The sequence below is a fragment of the Aedes albopictus genome, chromosome 3 (assembly GCF_035046485.1).
Source record: "Aedes albopictus strain Foshan chromosome 3, AalbF5, whole genome shotgun sequence".
NCBI classification, from domain to species: domain Eukaryota; kingdom Metazoa; phylum Arthropoda; class Insecta; order Diptera; family Culicidae; genus Aedes; species Aedes albopictus.
This window is the reverse complement of record NC_085138.1, coordinates 405,716,190-405,723,693: the sequence shown is the minus strand read 5'-3', so window position 1 is coordinate 405,723,693 and position 7,504 is coordinate 405,716,190. Positions and strand designations below refer to the sequence as shown.

General features: G+C 38.1%; 1 protein-coding gene across 11 annotated transcripts in view; it reads left to right on the top strand.

Moving 5' to 3' along the window:
• Positions 1–332: 332 nt before the first annotated feature.
• Positions 333–7,504, top strand: part of LOC109403610 (muscle LIM protein 1) — a 38,111-nt gene continuing 30,939 nt past the window's right edge. For 3 of the 11 annotated variants that reach the window (XM_029873503.2, XM_062856164.1, XM_029873498.2), the window contains exon 1: positions 333–491. The gene's annotated coding sequence lies outside the window, so the exon portion shown is untranslated. Of the gene's footprint in view, positions 750–7,504 lie in introns of all 11 variants that reach the window. The other 8 variants (XM_062856162.1, XM_019676530.3, XM_029873504.2 and 5 more) reach the window with 6 other exon arrangements.

The following is a 7,504-nucleotide window of genomic DNA, read 5'->3' as shown; positions in this document are numbered from 1 at the left end:
GCTTTATTGTAATTTGTTCAACAAACTAATCACTATGCCGCATTTGTGCTGTATAAACTTTTCATTATAGTTACATGTTACTTTTTAAGAAACGTTAAAGAATGTGCTTTCTACCTTAGCTCTTCTGTGGCCTAATGTGAAAATACCACCACCCAACAACGCCGCAAGGTGTGAGTAATGCCACACCTCAACCACCTCAACCCCCCGAAAAGAAAGCCAAAACTTGCACCGGTATTGGTGGGCAGCACCCATCGCATCGCTCCAACTTTGTCCCGCCAACAGGTTCGCCAAAGGCACAATCCCGGTGCGCACGAAAGAGACCGCCGGTCCGGCGGGAGTTGTTCGGTCGTCGTTTTTGGCCGTAAAAAGAAGTAGCGTGCCGTGTGCAGCCCGATACATAGACTACCGAGTGCACGCTACCCCATTCAATCATTCGAATTACGACGCGGTTGGTAGTCGGAGATACTTTTTCCCCCTTCATCTCGGTTGTGGTACGTCTTTTTTTTTTTTGGGTTGAATTTCGACGACGTGTCGTCGTTTTTGGGACCCCCAGAGAATCCGCGGTGTGTGAAAGTGAGTTTTGAAAGGATTTTCGCGATCCCGCCAAGGCTAGGGCGGTTGGTTGGACGATCAGTCTTCTAGGAGCCCTCGTGCCGATCGTACCAGCTTCCGTGCAGTGCACAGCTTGCAGTCCAGTGCAATCCAGTGCCACAGTTAGAGTGTTCGCCGAACTTGTGTGGAGTAGCAAGGTTTTTGATTCGAGCCGTTCCAGCATTTGATCCTGGAGAAGAAACTTTCAGGCGGCAAACTCTTCGTGTTGAACAGTGATAGCAGTGATAGTGACAATGACCAATGTGATAGCGTGATCGGATGGAAACTATTCTTCTGAACAGAAATAGAAAGTGACCCTCAAAAGCCTATCAGAGATTAACAAAACGACAAGTGAAAAACACAAAGCAAGGTTAAGTGGAGAGTGGCAAAACATTTGTGCGTTAATATTTCTAGAAGAGTCAGAAGTCGAGTAGAGTCACAGAACTGTGTGTCCTTCCAAGTCGGAGATCTATTTTTGTGTGTTGTGTGCTAGAAAAGTCACAGCCGTGTGCAGGATGGATGGAAGCGATGGAGACGCAGGGTGAATTGTTGCTGCGAGGTGGTGTTAACGTCGGCCGAAATGCTTGGGGAGCGTGTGCAGAGAAGCAGTTCGGTGGTGGGCGATGAATTCTTTTCCAAAATTATGCAACCGATCCCAACAGGTCCGTCGTTTAGTTGAAGATTGTGTGAGATTGGCTGAGCACTGCTGTGGTACCCAACAGCCTGTCTAGCAGCAACGGTGTCGGGCGAAAATTCAGAATGATGCACCGGAGAAAAGCTATTTTTAGCGGATGACTCGGATGAGAATGGTGAGAATTTCTCTAGATTGGAGCTGAGGTATTTGGTGTGTGGAATCTGAGGTGAAAATTTATTTCTATGGGGAGGAACCACAGACAAATAGGTCAGATAGGTTTTTTTTTGTTAAATTATGCTGTATGATCAGGAGAACGAATTGTGTTTGCTTGAGCGGATGACTATGATCACAAGCATAAGACACTAGACAGGAATAAGTCGACTTGATTTTGACCTGCACTCTAGACCACTATCAATGCAACGATTTTGATATCTTAGTGGTTTTTGCCAAAACTCAAACTTTTAAATGAACACAATGTTTGTTTTGTCAATTCGTGAAAACAACCATTGAGATTTTAAGGAAAAAAAATCCAGAATATTTCAATTGGGTGATGTTTTAATGGTATCTATTGACTAAAATACAGATCAATGCTCAAGGACCTGGCTTGGTTGGATTCGATTTACTTTACTGTCAAAAAGCTATCCGAATTTCGAATAAACTAGCATTTCTTCATTAAGAAGAATTCTGGAGTTTTAAAATTTCGATGATTTCTCCACGAATTAGTTCAAGGATTCTCTGAAGATTGAAGCTAGCAGCTGTTTCCAGATTTCTCTGTATTTTAACCTAAGCTAATTCTACACTACCTCTTGCAACTTCTCTAGAGATTTTTGCATGTAATCTAATAGAAATCATCCAGCAATTTCTAAGAAACCTTGATTAAGCATTTTTTTGGCAATTTTTCTTGGAGTTCTTCCTAGGGATTGCTCCAAGCGACCCGTGAGACATTCCCTCAAGAGTATCTAGAGAAATGCTTTGTGGAGTTTCTCTTGAAATTTCACCGAGAGACTTCAAACGCTTGGAATTAGGCATTCTTCAAAAAGGGTTGCCCTAACTAGTAGAAGACATTCTAAGTGTTCCTCTAAAACAACTTCCTGTGTGATCATTGTTCAACTATTTAAACAAGAGTTCCTCTAAGGAATACTCCAGTTTCATGAGTTCTTCAGGATCCGAAATGTTTTACAAATTCTTTTAGAATTTCCACGAATTTCTACAGGCATTTTTATTTTCAGAGATTCCTTAAGGATTTTAGTCAGGAATAGCTCAAGGAGTTTTTCCATGTCTGCTACCAACAGTTCCTTTAGAAATACTGCCGCGAATCGCAAATCAGTCCCATCTGTAAAAAGCAGGCATTGAGAAAATGGGCTCTGAAGTTCGAAAACTCACCAAAGCTTGAAAATTTCTGCGATCATTATGAAGCTTTCACAAATTATTACAAACGGTGATATGTAACTGTTAAAAAAAAGAAATGTGGCTTAAAAGTGTCGGGTTTTGTATTGCAGGGTACACAAGTTCGTAATGGGACGACTTGTGATTACTTTTCATGTGGGACTATCTGACTTGGTGTTGATTTACAATTTTACTGAAAAATTATATTTGTTTATTATTCACGCAACTGTAAAATCATCTGAAGAATGATCGGAAACTTTCATTAACTCATTTTTGCCCAAAATGCTGACTTGCGATTCACGGCAGAATACTACTGGAAGTTCGTTCAACAAATTTATCAAGAACTCTTCGAAAAGCTCGTCTATAGATTCCCGCAGGAAATCTCCCCTGAATGCTATTTTATGTTCATTCAAGATTTACTACTGAAATGACATTGTACCGGAACTTTTCAAGAAGTTTTCCAGTGATTTTACCAGGAATTCATTGAAGGATTCTTTAGAGTTCATGACCAAAAGGTGGCGAAATCATAACCCTTACCGCTTTGTAATATCATGACTACAGTTCATGATATCATGACGTAAATGATAGTTATCATGAACAATTATAACCTTTTTTATGACCAGAAGTCATGATGACGAAAAGCGTTATGAGAAGCTATTCTCGATATTGAAGTACAATACCATAACGCTTTGTTATAACTGGATCATGCTTCTAAGTCGTCAAAACATAGCGCCGGGTCATGGAATCATGACTCCGATTTCTGTAAATCGAGTCACGAAATCATGAATCAAATAACAGATTTTGGCGCCGCTAATCCTTATGCAATCCAAGCCATTTAGTCATTTTTGCATCTCCGTCAATGCGCCCCGTGTGATCGGCGATGTTTTTCTGTGAGAGATAAAAATGTTGATTATTTTCATATATTTCTAGTTTAAAGTAAAACATCAAGATATTGAATTACATTTGAGGCGGTTAGAAGCAAAGGGCTGTAAGTGACAAACACCCACTTATTTATGAAATTTCATAATTGATCCAATTTTCTCCGATTTATTGTAAAAATAATCTCAAAAAAGTTCTTGAAAGCTTGGAATATCAAGAATTTGTTGATACGCTCAGCTCAAAATCAACAAAATAATCACTTACACCCCTTTGTATCTGGGCCCCTCATCTTTTTTTTCAGTTAATACTAACTTTGTAGGCACAAACCTGACATGCTGCATTTGTTTATCCTGGCTTTGCCCATTTGTAACCCAATCAGGCGCATTTGCATAAGAAATTTCAAGATAAGGGCTCTTTAAAACGTGACTAGAGGGTTCAAGTAGGTCATTGTGTTAGCCATATTTGTATTCTCTAAAGTAATAAATTAGTGGAAATTACAAAAAGACATTTTCTTGCTCTAAAATTCAGAAGGGCTGGTAAAAAAATAGCGCTGAAGCGGTTGTTTTGGAGGAGCGAGCGAAGGTGATCAGTCAAATGAAAGCTTTCCAGCAAGCTTGGAAAGTTTTGTATTTCCAACAGTATTTTTCTGTTGAAATTATATGGAGACAGATTTCATTAACTTTCGTACCTAAGATACCGGATATTATTTTTTCGGATCCGACAAACGAGTATTTTGAGTTTGGGTTTTGACACGATTTGTAGCAAAACAGTGCCGGAGAACTTCCAGTACATAACGTTAGCTGAACCGGTAGTATCTGCCGTCACCATATCGATTTCCGACTAACAGCGGGCCTATAACCCACTTAAAGACCGTTAGGCTCTTGAACTTGCGTTGGTTGTAATGTTGCTGAAGACTTATGATTCAAATAATGTTTATGATTGTTTTATCAAATTATTTCAATGAAAAATGAATAATAATTAAGGATATCTCGAATCATGAATCATGCATATGTTTTCATGAATTATGACCATGATCATGCTTCATGATTTTATGTCTCTGCTTCATGATTTAATGTCTCTGTTTACTATTTTACTTCAACAAAATATAAATCAAAAATGACAAATACTAGAATCATGAATCATGCTTATGTTCTAATGAACTAAGTACAAGTGTCCACAGTGTGTGCTTCCATGATTACATGATCTTGAACATATTTCGAGAAATTATGACTCACTTTACCGGTTTGAAAAATCTCAATCTCTCTTTGTCGGCCAAATCAGTTCAAACTGTTACAGCTCTTAGCTTTGCTAAAACACTGTCAAATTTGTTTCTTAAAACTGTCCTTTAGCAGCAATCAAAATAGAACTGTTAAGTATATAGAGGAGTGATACATGAAGACTTGAGAACAAAAAAAAACAAAACTTTAGATGAAATCTTGTGATTACTTGGAGTGGCAGTTTAGGGGACGAATGACCTTTGGGTTAAAGTCCCTCGACAACAACAATAGAATAGTTGGGAGTTGCAGTATTTTCAATGATAAGATATGCAAAAAAAAATATTATTTTAGTACATATCACCAAGTCGCGATCACCAAGGCAACCTTTGATTATTCCATTCGCAAAAGCATGAAACATTTCAAATAAGCTGAAAATCATGGCTTACGCAGCAATTTAATCTGTTTAGTCAGTACCCCTAATAAAATTTTAAAAGAAAATAAATTTAAAACCTCTAAAGTTATTTTTTGCAATTTCTCATCGTAATAGGCTATTTTACCTCACGCAAATCTGACAGGAAAAGGCCTACTTTCCCACACCAAGCAAACAGTGCTGTAATGGTTTATTACAACACTGATTTGCGTTGCGTAATGAACCATTACAGCACTGTTTTCAATTTTGATCAACTTCTTGTTTATTTCTGGACGCAGTGTTGAAAAATTGTGACAACTATACAGCGTAATCTGCTATGGTCAGATTTTCTTAAACAAGGCTATGACCATCAGTGTGCAGTTTCATGGAAACGTTTTGTTAAAAACTATCCTCAAGTGGTAATTTATGAAATTGCAAAAAACGTTGTACGCAACTCGGTGCAGAACTCGATTTTTACAGCACTAGTCGTAATTATCCAACTCGGCAAGCCTCGTTGGATAAATGTACGACTCGTGCTGTAAAAATCCTCATTCTGCACCTTGTTGCGTAAACTACTATTCTGATTAAATGAACCATGAGCTCAAAGTGAGATCAAATGTCACCCATTTCTGTAAAATGCATCTTAAGACATGCCTCAAAAACCACAGTTTTGAAAACTTTGACAATAGTTTAATGTTCTGGTAATTGTATAAGTTTGCAATACAGTTATACCTCAATATAACGTAACCTAGATATAACGTCACTTTTTTTGGTTCCAACGTTTTGCTATTAACCCTTTGAAGCCGGATTTTTTTCCAAGCGTTGTTATGGAGATTTTTCTACTTTTTCTGTGGTTATGGTGATCAATAGCATAATAAAAATGGTAGAATATTATGCAGAATATTTTTTTCTGGATATCCAAGTCTTGAGTTTAGATCCTAAAGTCTACGGGTGTAACGGTAACTTCTTTCATTATACAAAGCTAAGAATTGTAATCTATCACGTCCAGTAAGTCTTCTGAAAGATTAATAGACAGTATCGGATTAGTCGGGATATCTTAGGTCATCCAAACTGTTCTTGAGTTTAGATCCTAAAGTCTACGGGTGTAACGGTAGCTTCTTTCATTATACAAAGCTACGATTTGTAATCTATCACGTCCAGTAAGGCTTCTGAAAGATTAAGGTTGAAGAATTAGTCATTGATATAATCATCATCATTGAAAATGCGAAAGCTGTTTTCTTGCTCAAAACTGAACCGTTTGCACCGAAAATGTATTCACTGTACTAGATTCTCCTCCGGCAACACAGTGAATACCTTTTCACTGCGAAAATTTCAGTTTTGAACAAAAAAAAAACTGCTTTTGCATTTTCAATGATGACGATTATATCAATGACAAATTCTTCAACCTTAATAGACAGTATCAGATCAGTCGGGATATCTTAGGTCATCCAAACTGTTCTTGAGTTTAGATCTTAAAGTCTGCGGGTGTAACGGTAGCTTCTTTCATTAAATAAATAAATAAATAAAGTCACGGACACCGTCTTCAGCCAGATGCTGTACAGACTGAACGAAACTTAACATTAGACAAGGGACATACGGAGCATGCACCAGTGGATACAGAAAAGTTTCATCGCCTGGAGCGGTAATCGAACCCTCACCCCACAGCATGGTGCGATTAGAAGCTTGGTGATCCTAACCGCACGGCTGCGAGGCTCCAAGCTACGATTTGTAATCTATCATATCCAATAAGTCTTCTGGAAGTTACTGTGGTTGTTTTCATCAAGCTTCATAACAGTAAAAAAGCCCATAATATCCCAAAAATATATAACAACGCTTATTGTTTCTCGAACTACTTTGGAAAGTACAGTGGTTTATGTAACACTACTTAACGTGATGGTAATAGTAGTTTATCAAACCTGATGATATGGTCTCCGGAGTAGTGTTGTTGATCTGGAATATCTCAAAACTATCTCGAAATATCTGGGGGATTACAGATTACAGTTTAATGTTCATTGTGAGAATAACTACTGTTGAGCTAAACTTCAGGATAGTTTGGACGACCCTCAATATCCCAAAATTTCATAATACTATATAGAATACTTCAGGTTGGTCCAGTAACCGCGATTGAATATGAAAAGTTACTCAGTATATCAGATATAGCTGGTGTTACGAGAATAGACATGCAATTCTGAACTCAAAGATAGTTTGACTGACTTGGAACATTCCCATAGTGTCTCTAAGGGGCGGTTTCTTCACCTCGGCTTAACCGGTAAGCCAGGCTTACCCATATAGTTAAACCTGGTTTAACGCTTAAGCCAAGGTGAAGAAATCTGCCCTAAATGACATTTGAGATTTCAAGAGCTTCATGAATCTCAGCAGATTATGCTC